General features: G+C 43.1%; 1 protein-coding gene across 1 annotated transcript in view; it reads left to right on the top strand.

Annotated features, from left to right (window-relative positions):
• Positions 1-12,632, top strand: part of MAP7D2 (MAP7 domain containing 2) — a 57,776-nt gene that overhangs the window by 22,002 nt on the left and 23,142 nt on the right. The window lies entirely within an intron of this gene.

Below are 12,632 nucleotides of genomic sequence, written 5' to 3'. Positions count from 1 at the left end.
TGTGTGCTTCCTGCTGCCACATGAGTCATGGCCAACCTGAAGAGGTGAGCAGGAGGAATCCTGGACTTCGAGTTACCTCGTTTACTCTCTGTGTATCTTTTGCATAAATGGTGGGCTCTTCAGAGGTTTGTTGCCTGCTAAGTATGAGATTCTGATTTCCGGAGATGATCCATTCAACATTTTCTCTTTTGGTCCATCGGTTCCATTCTGCTTTTCTGGCATTCTCCTTCACCTGCATCTGGAGTGAAGTGATTGCATTGTGCTTGTGTGCTCAAGCTCAAGTACTTGGGCACTCACTCTCTCCCTCCCTCATCTGTCTCTTCAACAGAGAGGAAATAATAAGTTGTCAGTCACCATCAGCAGTATGTTGTTGTTTTTAAATGAAGCCATTATTTTTTTTTTGTGAAGCATTGGGTGAACTCGCCAATGAAACCATGTCACTGAAAAGCAAATTCACGCTGTGTGACCACTCTCGTATGTCATTAAAATATTTTGCTTATAACAAGAATGACTCAGTAAATAACGCAGTCTAGCAGAGTGGAATCGTCTTCTGTAGTACTGAGAGAGAAAGAGAAATATGATTTTAATTTGGAAAATAGAAAACTCTGTAGAGAATCATGTAAGACTTGTTTAGTGCATCAGTTTGATTCAGAGAACATAGGATAAAACACAGATTCAACGAACACTTAGGCCTTTGTTAAAAATATTTCAGAGTAAAAAAATATTTCAGTGACATCAGCTCTTATTTCTAATTTGTTGCTTTCTAACAGAAACTTTTTCTCTATTATGTTGTTCAGAGAACATACAGTTTTTATAGATTACTAATACCTGTTACTGATATATCTGTCTTCTATAAGGAAAATCCTTACATAACATATTGCTGAATTAACAGCATCAAGTTTTTGTTTTGTTTTTAAGTCCATTGCATTCTTTCTGTGCTTGTATTGCCTGTCTTTGGTTATAGTATTGCTCTCTTGCAAAATCTGAATCCATTAGGTGGGCTGTAAGGTCTCTATTTGTCTTATTTCTGAGCCTTCCATTCACGTTACTACTCTGGTGTTAGGGTGGGACAGTAACAGAAGAGCCTATTCATATTGGGGTTTTTCCAGATTACACCCCTTTCTTTCATAGATACTAACTCATGGTCCCTGCATGGAGAGTAGCTGGCAAGTTTCATCATCATCATTGTAAATTTCACTAAGGTAAACTAAGGGGGTTGTTGCCCTCTGTAGAGATGAGAATTCGGTTTTTGGAAGCAGACTCACAGTGGGCTCTGTGCTATTTCTTTGACATTGAAAATCTTGATGGTGTGTTTCAGGAACTATTTTATATTTTTTAAATTGAGATACAGTTGACAGATTACATTGTATTTGTTTCAGGTGGACAGAATGAATGGTTCAGTATTTGTATACATTACAAAATGATGACCATAATAAGTCTAGTTACCATCCATCACCGTACATAGGTGCAACATTTTCTTTTTTTTCTTGTGAGGGTTTTTAAACTTTATTCTCTTAGCAACTTTCAAATATGCACTACAGTACTGTATTATTAACTGGAGTCACCCTGCTGTACATTACATTCCATGGGTTACTTATTTTATAACCAGATGTTAGTACCATTTGAACCCCTTCACCCATTTCATCCATTCCTCTACCCGCCCCCCCCCCTTCTGGCCACCACCAGTCTGTTCTCTGGATCTGTGAGCTTGGTTTTGTTTATTTTTTAGATTCCATATGTAAGTGAGATCTTTAAGTACTTGTCATCTGATTTATTTCACTTAGCACAATGAACGTCCTCAAGTTCTACCCATGTGTTGCACATGGCAAGATTCTATTCTCTTTTTATGGCTGAATCATATTCCATTGTATATATATATGGAGCTATTTTATATTTTAAAGGACACATCATCTAAATTTTATAAAAAGCTCATTCTGACCAAAGAGACTTAAACAAAATCCCAGACCTTTTTTTGAAGATTTTATTTAGAGAGAGAGAGAGCGAGCGGGGGAGGGGGGCAGAGCAGGAGGGAGAGAGAATCTCAAGCAGACTGTGCACTGAGTGCAGAGCCCAATGTGGGGTTCAGTCTCACAACCCTGAGATCATGACCTGAGCCGAAATCAAGAGTCAGATGCTCAACCGACTAAGCCTTACCCAGATGCCCCAAAATCCTGGAATTTTTAATGCAGTTCAATTGAGAGAAATCTTTTAAATTTCCCCTCTATATAGAAGAGTAATGGGTACCTCATAAGTGCTTTATAAATATTTGTGGAATGAATGAATGCAAGTCCCTGTGTCCCGTATGCTTCAGAGAATCCCCAAATGAGTGAGAACAGTTTCCATTTGAACAGACCCGAAGTGAGGGGAGAGAGAGATGGGAATGCAGATGAGGACAGTTGCAGGCCTAGTGCAGAGAGAGTTGTCCAACTTAAACTGCTCATCCCTCAGAACTCAGCTCAGCTGTCATCCTCTACAGAACCAGCCAAAACTGAATTCACCCCCCTCTCTGTGCTCACAGAGCCTCATGGGCATGCTCAGTGCCTCCTCTTTGCCCAGTGTTCTCAGCCCATGGGAAGCTTACCTGACAGTGAATGACAAATATAACATCAGGTGGTGAGAAGTTCTATGAAGAAAAATAAAACTGGGTCAGATGCCAGAGAGTGGTGGAGGGGAGTAGTAGGTAGATATGGTGGTCAGGGAAGGCTTCTCTGGGGAGGTGACATTTGAACAGAGCCCTGTATGGAGTGAGGGAGGAAGCAGGCCATGTTGATCTGTGGCTTCTTGCACTGTATCATCTGCTAGATTGCAGGGAGGGTGGGGACTGATTGGATTTATTGTTGCACAGTAGGTGCTTAGTGTGTGTCCATGTGACAAAAACTAGAAGGAAAGTAGAGCCTAGAGGGCGGGAGGGGATTGGCTGGTGGGTATGGGCAATGCTAGGACCATTCCTGCCCAAGGGCAGGCCCTTTGCCTCCTCTTTCCTTCTGAGCCATTCGTTGGTTTTTTTCTCCTACTAATCAGTTCCTTAAATGTTCTCTTTTCTGGACCATGTATTTCTCCTGGGAAATGTTTGAAGGTTGAGTGATACTGGCTTCTACGGTACTACAGTATATTCCTGCTACTTCAGCAAAGAAAAATTAATGGAATGACCTTTCTTTTCAGAGCCCTATGCATGCCATCCCTCGTGCAGGCAGGAAAAATAGTAAACTCTAACAGCTGGACTTCGTGTGTATTGTCAAAACTACCAGAATCATTCTCCTTAAGAAGGGCCCTGGGCGGGGGGGGGTGTGCCTGGGTGGCTCAGTAGTTAAGTGTCTGCCTTCGGCTCAGGTCATGGTCCCAGGGTCCTGGGATGGAGCATCGGGCTCTCTGCTCGGCAGGAAGCCTGCTTCTCCCTCTCCCTCTGCTTGCCGCTCTGCCTACTTGTGTTCTCTCTCTATCTCTCTGTCAAATAAATAAATTAAATCTTAAAAAAAAAAAGAAAAGTGCCCTGGGGACAGGAGTTTGCTCCAGTACCTCTAAATCAGAATCACCAATTTGAGAGGTCTAAGGAGAAGCAAACATTTCTTGATTTTTTTTTAAAGATTTTATTTATTTATTTGAGAGAGAGCATGAGAGAGAGCACATGAGAGGGGGGAGGGTCAGAGGGAGAAGCAGACTCCCCGCTGAGCAGGGAGCCCGATGCGGGACTCGATCCCGGGACTCCAGGATCGTGACCTGAGCCGAAGGCAGTCACTTAACCAACTGAGCCACCCAGGCGCCCACATTTCTTGATTTTAAGACATTCAAAAAGAAAGATAATTTCTCCCCAGGTGAAAATTAATGGCTGAACCACAATGGGTATGAACCAGGTCTGAGAAATGTGGTAAGTCAGGTAGACTGTAAATAAGTTCTGAAAATTCAGCCAAACGCTACAGCAGTGAAAAAGAATGGACTGCCGCTGCCCACAACCAGTGGGTGGATCTCAGGAATATAGAGTTGAGCAGCAAGAGGAAGTTGTAAAAGAATATCAACAGTGACATTTATATTGAGTTCCCAGATGTGTAAAACCAGCATGTTTTTAAGAATATAAATGTGGTAAAAATGATTAGAAAAGGTAAGAAAATGGCAAATATAAAATGCAAAGTAATGATGGCCTCTGAGTGGGAAGTGGGGGAAGGGGTGAGGGAGGGGTACATGGGAGATTCCAGAATATTTCTAATGTCTTTCTTTGGAACTGGTTGTTAGGTGTGTGGGTATTTGTTATGTCATTCTTCATACTTTCCCTATTTTATAAATTTTTTTATGTTCAATATTGAAGAAAGAAAAAGAAACCCTTGATTTTTAAAATGGTGTCACATACAAAATCCCAACCAGAGTGGAATTTTCAGCCTTCCCTCTATGCAGACTAAGTGTGTGTGATCTTTAAAGCATACTGGGAGCAATGTGGCTTTGAACGGTGGTTTAGTCAGTCCTTTTGAACCTCCATCCAGAAACTCAGACACGTCATGTGATAAATGGCTCTGGCAGCGCATTGTTCTCCTCCTGAATCTCAGATAAATTAAGTCAGTGTTCCATGGCTGTGCATATTAATGTCATTGCTCTTTTAAGTGTTCAAGTTTATTTCCATTGTTTGCATTGTTGGGTACTTGTATGGGTTTTAGAAAACTAGCTTCAGCAACACTCTCAAAGATGTGGATGGAGCATAGCTTTCTTCTTGTAACCTAGAGAGAGGAAATCAAGTGTGGTCATGTGCGTTTGTCCAACCTGTCCCTACCTCTGAGTGTTAGTGCTGCCTGTACTCCTAATTCTTCAGTGTGAAATGTTCTCTAATGGTTTCAGGTTTTTAGAAATATATTCTAAGTCACTTTGGTCATTATGATGGGGAATGTTTCAGTTACCTCTTGCTGCTGTAATAACCCATCCCCCAAAATTTAGTAGCACAAAATAACAATTTGTTACTAGTTTTCACAGCTCTATGACTTGGGCTTACCAGGAGGGTCTCTCTTGGGGTCTTTTGTGTGGTTTTTCTGAGGTTTGACTTGGGTTCACCTGGTGGTTCTCACTTGGGGTCTTCCACCATAGGTTCAGTGTCACCTGGGGCTGCAGTTACCTGTCTTGACTGAGCTGGAAGTCTGAGATAGCCCATTCACCTGGCTGGCAGTTAATGCTGGCTATTGGCTGGAGCTCAGTGGGGGCTGGGAACCAGAATAGAATGCTTACACATAGCCTCTCCATATCACTTCGGCATCTCACAACATGGCACTGAGTTCTAAGAGGGAGTGTTCCCAAGAGCAAGTATCTCCCAGAACATGGAAGCTGCCAGGCTAGTTAAGTACTGTGCCATGAATTGTCACAGCGTTCCTTCTCTGCTGTGTTTTATTGGTCAAAGCAGTCAGGCCATCCGAGATTCAGTGGGATGGAGAAAGGAACTCAAAAGATCATGTGGGGTCAGAGGAGATATTTTTGTGATCATCTTTGGAAAATACAGTCTGCCAAACATAATCACTTTGAGAGATAGCTTATACCTGAGATCAGTTTTGTGTCAGGAGCCTAGGTTAACTCTACTTTATCATGCATTTTGAGAAACAAAACAGATTTTGTTTGTCCACATAAGGGAAAAAATTAAGACCAGGTTGTCAGCGTGGCCCAAAATAAGTACCTCCCACTCAGAATCATGGGCTCATGGAAGGTTCCTGGAGCCAGCTGATTCCTTCAATGGTTGAGGACATTTAATCAATCATTACTGAGCATCATTGCATACATTTCCCTGGTGCATATATGGTGTGGTTACCCCTGCCTACGGATGAGCATCTACTGTGGATCAGGGCCTCTGTATTGACAATCTGCCTGTTGTTTTTGCCACCACCATTGTTCTCAGATAGGCTTTTACATTCTTTTTTTTTTTTTTTTAAGATTTTATTTATTTATTTGACAGAGAGAGACACAGCGAGAGAGGGAACACGAGCAGGGGGAGTGGGAGAGGGAGAAGCAGGCTTCCTGCGGAGCAGGGAGCCCGATGCGGGGCTCGATCCCAGGACCCTGGGATCATGACCTGAGCCGAAGGCAGACGCTTAACCGGCTGAGCCACCCAGGCACCCCGCTTTTACATTCTTATTTGAACATTTTCTTGAAAAGGATAATTGAAAATGTTAAGTTATGCTTCCTCTTCATAGCCATACTTATACATTATTCCCCCAGTCTATAGCCCTGTATTTTTTCAGTTTTACTAGAGGATAATTTGAGTTTAGACCATTTTTTTTTAGTTTAGACCAATTTTAAAAGCCTTTTTATTTTTATTTTTTAATAGATTTTATTTATTTAAGAGAGTCCAAGCACAAGCAGGGGGGAGAGGGAGAGGGACAAGCAGACTCCACACTGAACTGAGAGCCTGACGCAGGGCTTGATCCCAGGATCCTGGGATCTTGGTCTGAGCCTAAGGCAGACCCTTAACCAACTGAGTCACCCAGGCACCCCAAAAGTCTTTTTATTTTTAAACCCTTTCAGCCCTACAGAAGAATTGCAAAACTATACCAAAGAACTCCTATATGTCTTTCATCCTATTAATGTTTAACCATATTTGCTTCATCATTGCCATCCCCCCACTCACTTTCTTTCTTTTTTTTTTTTTTTAAGATTTTATTTATTTGACAGAGAGAGAGACAGTGAGAGAGGGAACACAAGCAGGGGGAGTGGGAGAGGGAGAAGCAGGCTCTCCGCTGAGCAGAGAGCCCAATGCGGGGCTCGATCCCAGGACCTCGAGATCATGACCTGAGCCGAAGGCAGACGCTTAATGACTGAGCCACCCAGGCGCCCCCCCCCCACTCACTTTCATTCACTCTATAGACACAGACACAGACACACACACACACACATACAGATTTTTTCCCAGAACCGTTTGAGAGTAAGTTGAAGACATCATGACTCTTTACCCCCAGGAATGAAGACGTTACTTTTGTGTAACCACAGTACAATTGTGGAAGATCACAAAATTTAATTTTGACATGTTATTGTTACTTAATTTACAGTCTATATGCAGCTTTTACTAACTGTCTCAGCGAGATTCTTCATAGCATTTTTTTCCCTGAGTCCAGGATCCAACCCTGGCTCCCACATTGCATTTAGTTGTTTTGTCTTCTTGGTCTCCTTGAACTTTGAACAGTTCTTCAGCCTTTCTTCTTCATGACCTTGAGATTTTTAAAGATTTTATTTATTTATCTGTCAGAGAGAGAGAGAGAGTGAGCAAGCACAAGCAGGGGGAGCAGCAGGCAGAGGGAGAAGCAGGCTCCCCGCTGAGCAAGGAGCCCGATGCAGGACTCAATCCCAGGACCCTTTGACATTTTTAAAGAGTACAGGCCAGATATTTTTTTTTTAAGATTTTATTTATTTGACAGAGAGAGACACAGCGAGAGAGGGAACACAAGCAGGGGGAGTGGGAGAGGGAGAAGCAGGCTTCCCGCCGAGCAGGGAGCCCGACGAGGGGCTCAATCCCAGGACTCTGGGATCATGACCTGAGCGGAAGGCAGACGCTTAACGACTGAGCCACCCAGGTGCCCCCAGGCCAGATATTTTGAGGCGTGTCCTTCAATTTGGGTCAGTCTACTGTTTCCTCATGATTAGACTTAGGTTGTGCACTTGGGGCAAGAATCCTGCAGAAGGCATGTTGGTTCCTTCTCAGTACATCATATCAGGAGGCCATGACGTCAGGTTGTTCCATTACTGGTGATGGTAACTTTGATCACTGGCTTAAGGTGGTATCCACAAGTTTCTTTGGTATAGAATTGCTCTTTTCCTCCCTGGAAAGTAATAAACTCTGACCATAAACATTGACTTTTCAGAATGTTGGCCGAGCTGTGCTGATGAGGAGGCCAGAGACCCCTCCCATCATGTGGGTGGGCTCTGTTCACTATGGCTGGAGTCAAGTGGCTTTAGAGAAACTAGAATTAGATTCCAAGATGTGGAGGAAAAAAGTCCTTTGGGGTTCTGCTTTGCAGTAACCTCACATCCAGAAGTGTAACAGCCCTCTCTCAACACTTATGTTTGCTGCTCTACTTACAGAGGGGTTTGCTCATATTTCCTACCAGTCATGGAACCTCAGAATATTATATAATCCTACCTTGTGCACCAGGAAGACCTGTCTCTACCACCCCAGCAAAATTTGTGAATCCCCTTTGTTAGCTCTTTAATCACTGGAGGTATTGAACTTTTTTTTTTTTTTTTAAAGAAAGTGGCTGGATTTATTTTTTTTAAAGATTTTATTTATTTATTTGAGAGAGTGCACAAGCAAGGGGAATGACAGAGGGAGAGGGAGAAGCAGACTCCCTGGTGAGCAGGGAGCTCGATGTGGGGCTCGATCCCAGGACCCCAGGATCACAAACTGAGCTGAAGGGAGACACTTAATTGACTGAGCCACCCAGGCGCCCCAGAGGTATTGAACTTTTAAAAAATTAAAATGGGAAGCCTATAAAACAAGATGAAGAATCAAATGACTTGGGGGCCAGCCCTGGCTGTCTCACTGGTAACATCTCTTGGGAAAGGTCCTTTAAATGCTTAGGACTTTATGGTTTTCTTATCTCAGATATGAGTAATAGTAATTTCCCACCTACCTCACTAGGTTATTGTGGCAGTCAAATAGATACTTTTTGAGTAGATGAGAAAGTACTTCTCTGTGAAAGCATGGTAAGTTCCCCGATACTTAATTTCTTTCAACAGCTAAAGATACCTATTTCTAGGAATTTGTAAAAAAAAAAAAATAATGGGGCGCCTGGGTGGCTCAGTCGTTGGGCGTCTGCCTTCGGCTCAGGTCATGATCCCAGGGTCCTGGGATCGAGCCCCGCATCGGGCTCCCTGCTCCGCGGGAAGCCTGCTTCTGTCTCTCTCCCACTCCCCCTGCTTGTGTTCCCTCTCTCGCTGTGTCTCTCTGTCAGATAAATAAATAAAATCTTTAAAAAAAAAAATAGTAACTTTGCCAGACTTCATTTGGTTTGCAGTAGTGAGCAGGGCTGGCCAGAGAGCTTGGAGCCTGCCAGACTAATATCACCTGGTTCAGGATGCCTGTGCTCAGCATCTCTTGCAAGAACCTAAAAAAGTCCTAAATCCATATAGAAAAGTAGCAAGACAGGATGAGTAGGAAACTACATAAATGGGGATAAATAGGAAATTTTTAAGATTGTATTCTGTATTTTGGTTACTTGCTGTTTAAAAAATAATCTGTAATGCCTACACTTCTCTAATTTAAAGGTTGTGTTTGTGTGTATGTGTGTTTATGTGTGTGTGTTCTAATTCTGCATATTTACTTAGAATAGAACCTCACAGTCTGTGGTGTGAACAGAACCATTGCATGACTTTTCTGTTGAAGCAAGACTGCTCAGGGCTAAGCTGACCTGAGGCTGTCAGACCTCCCCCATCCAGGCCATTCCAGCCTTTTCTCCCTGGGATTGTAGTACTGCCATGCATCTCCATCTACAGGTTCCAGGCATACTGACTGAGGGTGTGACTTCATCACATTCCATTCCCTTCTGATAGTGAGCCATTTAAACCAGACCCTGGGGTGTATCAGGATCCACATGCAGGTGTTCTGGCTGCTAAGGGGACTATAGAATGGATTGGGCCTGCAGCCAGTTCAGACTTCTTACTCGCTCCCCCCATTCCATCCCTGGGAACCCTCATGGTGGGAGCTGTGTCTGCAGAAGAGCTTCTCATCCATCTCCTCATTCACTGGCAGAGGCACCAGCACACTGCAGGCCCCCTTGGGTAGAGCCCACCTCTTCAGGCACTGCTCCGAGAAGCTCAGAGTGCATGCTTGCTATAGGCAAGTCCCAGAGTGAATGTGGTTGGACTGGGCTGCATGTGTCCAGCACCTTTGCTCAGTCTCACCAGCCGTGAGGGATCCAGCTGTGACTCTCTGTCAAAACACATAAGCCACTACTACTTACCTCTCAGGAAGCCCATAGTTGTGACTTGGGGTGACTGTGGGGATTAGGACACCGCCTCTCCAACCAGAATAGCTCTACTCTTATCAGCTTTATACAGATAGAATGTGTGGGGGGGTAGCTGTATGTATGTATCACTCAGGTGCTTCTCACCTGGAGGTGACCTTGTCCCTGAGGGGACATTTGACAATGTCTGGAGACATTTTTGGTTGTTACAACCTGGAGTTGAGGGTGACAATAGCTATTGGCATCTGGTAAGTTGAGGCCAGGGATGCTGCTAAACATCCTACATGCACGGACAGCCCTACAACAAAGAATGGTCCAGCCCCAACTGTCAATAACAGCAGGGTTGAAAAACCCTGGTACATATGGATACGTATATGGAGAGGGCAGAATTCTGTGCATGACTTTCTTTTCTTTTTCTTTTTTCTTCTTTTTTTTTTTTTTGTAAGAGTCTAGGAACAAAATTAGAAAATCAGGGTTAAATGGTACAACTGGAAAGAAACACCTGGTTGCTGAGAAGTCCCTTAGGAATCGTGGGCCTGAGTCAGCTGAGCCCAAAGGCAGAGTGAGAACAGTCTGCAGGGAGGAGGCACCATCCATGTGGACAAATTGTCACAGGGGTTCTGTGTGGCCCCAAGCCTACAGGATGATGACACAGGGAAGTTGGTGTGGCCAGTATGAAACTATTCTTTCTGGGGCCAGAGCTGTCCAGCTTGGGAGCAAACTGTTCATAAAGGCAGACAGCCTACCATGGAAGTGAGACCTGGACTGATTATCAGTAAATCAGTAAAACGGTGGATATTGAAACAGCTGAATTTTAAAAATTCAAATCAGGTTCAAGTTGTATTCATTGGGTCGAGTATGACACCATTATGTGGCCCTCAGTCTGGCTTTGACTAAAAGAAGGTGGTTTCCTGGGCATGTGTAGCTGGCCTTTTAGCATGAGAGCATCACTGGAAAACTGGCCTGCATTTTACCTAATCCACATACCACTTGACGATTAGTTTCCATTTCAAGACCAAGTATAATGTTGATTTGATCATGTTTTTCCTTACCATCAGAACCTGATTAGGTAACTCTTTTTTTTTTTTTCAATTTTATTATGTTATGTTAGTCACCATACAATACATCATTGGTTTTTGATGTGGTGATCCACGATCCATTGTTTTCGTATAACACCCAGTGCTCCATGCAGTACGTGCTCTCCTTAATACCCATCACCGGGCTAACCAATCCCCCCACCCCCCTCCCCTCTAAAACCCTGTTTGTTTCTCAGAGTCCATAGTCTCTCATGGTTCATCTCTCCCTCCAATTCCCCCTCCCCATTTTTCCCTTCCTTCTCCTAATGTCCTCCATGCTATTCCTTATGTTCCACAAATAAGTGAAACCATATGATAATTGACTTTCTCTGCTTGACTTATTTCACTTAGCATAATCTCCCCCAGTCCCATCCATGTTGATGTAAAAGTTGGGTATTCATCTTTTCTGATGGCTGAGTAATATTCCATTGTATATATGGACCACATCTTCTTTATCCATTCATATGTTGAAGGGCATCTCGGCTTTCCACAGTTTGGCTATTGTGGACATTGCTGCTATGAACATTGGGGTGCATATGGCCCTTCTTTTCACTACAGCTGTGTCTTTGGGGTAAATACCCAGCAGTGCAATTGCTGGGTCATAGGGTAGCTCTATTTTTAAATTTTTGAGGAACCTCCACACTGTTTTCCAAAGTGGCTGTACCAACTTGCATTCCCACCAACAGTGTAAGAGGGTTCCCCTTTCTCCACAACCTCTCCAACATTTGTTGTTTCTTTCCCTGTCCATTTTTGCCATTCTAACTGGTGTAAGGTGGTATCTCAATGTGGTTTTGATTTGGATTTCCCTGATGGCTAATGATGATGAACATTTTTTCATGTGTCTGTTAGCCATTTGTATGTCTTCTTCAGAGAAGTGTCTGTTCATCTCTTCTGCCCACTTTTTGACTTGATTATTTGTTTTTTGGGTGTTGAGTTTGAGAAGTTCTTTATAGATCTTGGATACCAGCCCTTTATCTGTAGTGTCATTTGCAAATATCTTCTCCCATTCTGTGGGTTGCCTCTTTGTTTTGTTGACTGTTTCCTTTGCTGTGCAGAAGCTTTTTATCTTGATGAGGTCCCAAAAGTTCATTTTTGCTTTTGTTTCACTAGCTTTTGGAGATGTATCTTGAAAGAAGTTGCTGTGGCCGATGTCGAAGAGGTTACTGCTATGTTCTCCTCTAGGATTTTGATGGATTCCTGTCTCACATTGAGGTCTTTCATCCACTTTGAGTTTATCTTTGTGAATGGTGTTAGAGAATGGTCGAGTTTCATTCTTCTGCATGTGGCTGTCCAATTTTCCCAGCACCATTTATTGAAGAGACTTTTTTCCATTGCATGTTTTTTCCTGCTTTGTCAAAGATTATTTGACCATAGAGTTGAGGGTCCATACCTGGGTTCTCTATTCTGTTCCATTGGTCTATATGTCTGTTTTTGTGCCAGTACCATGCTGTCTTGATGATTACAGCTTTGTAATATAGCTTGAAATCGAGCAACGTGATGCCCCCAGCTTTTTCTTTTTCAACATTTCCTTGGCGATTCGGGGTCTTTTCTGATTCCATACAAATTTTAGGATTGTTTGTTCCAGCACTTTGAAAAATGTCATTGGAATTTTGATCGGGATGGCATTGAAGGTATAGAT

This window comes from Mirounga angustirostris, unplaced genomic scaffold (genome assembly GCF_029215605.1).
Source record: "Mirounga angustirostris isolate CCGP_5_RB_7025 unplaced genomic scaffold, mMirAng1.0.hap1 SCAF_11, whole genome shotgun sequence".
Classification (NCBI taxonomy): Eukaryota; Metazoa; Chordata; class Mammalia; order Carnivora; family Phocidae; genus Mirounga; species Mirounga angustirostris.
This window is presented reverse-complemented; position numbering and strand designations above follow the sequence as displayed.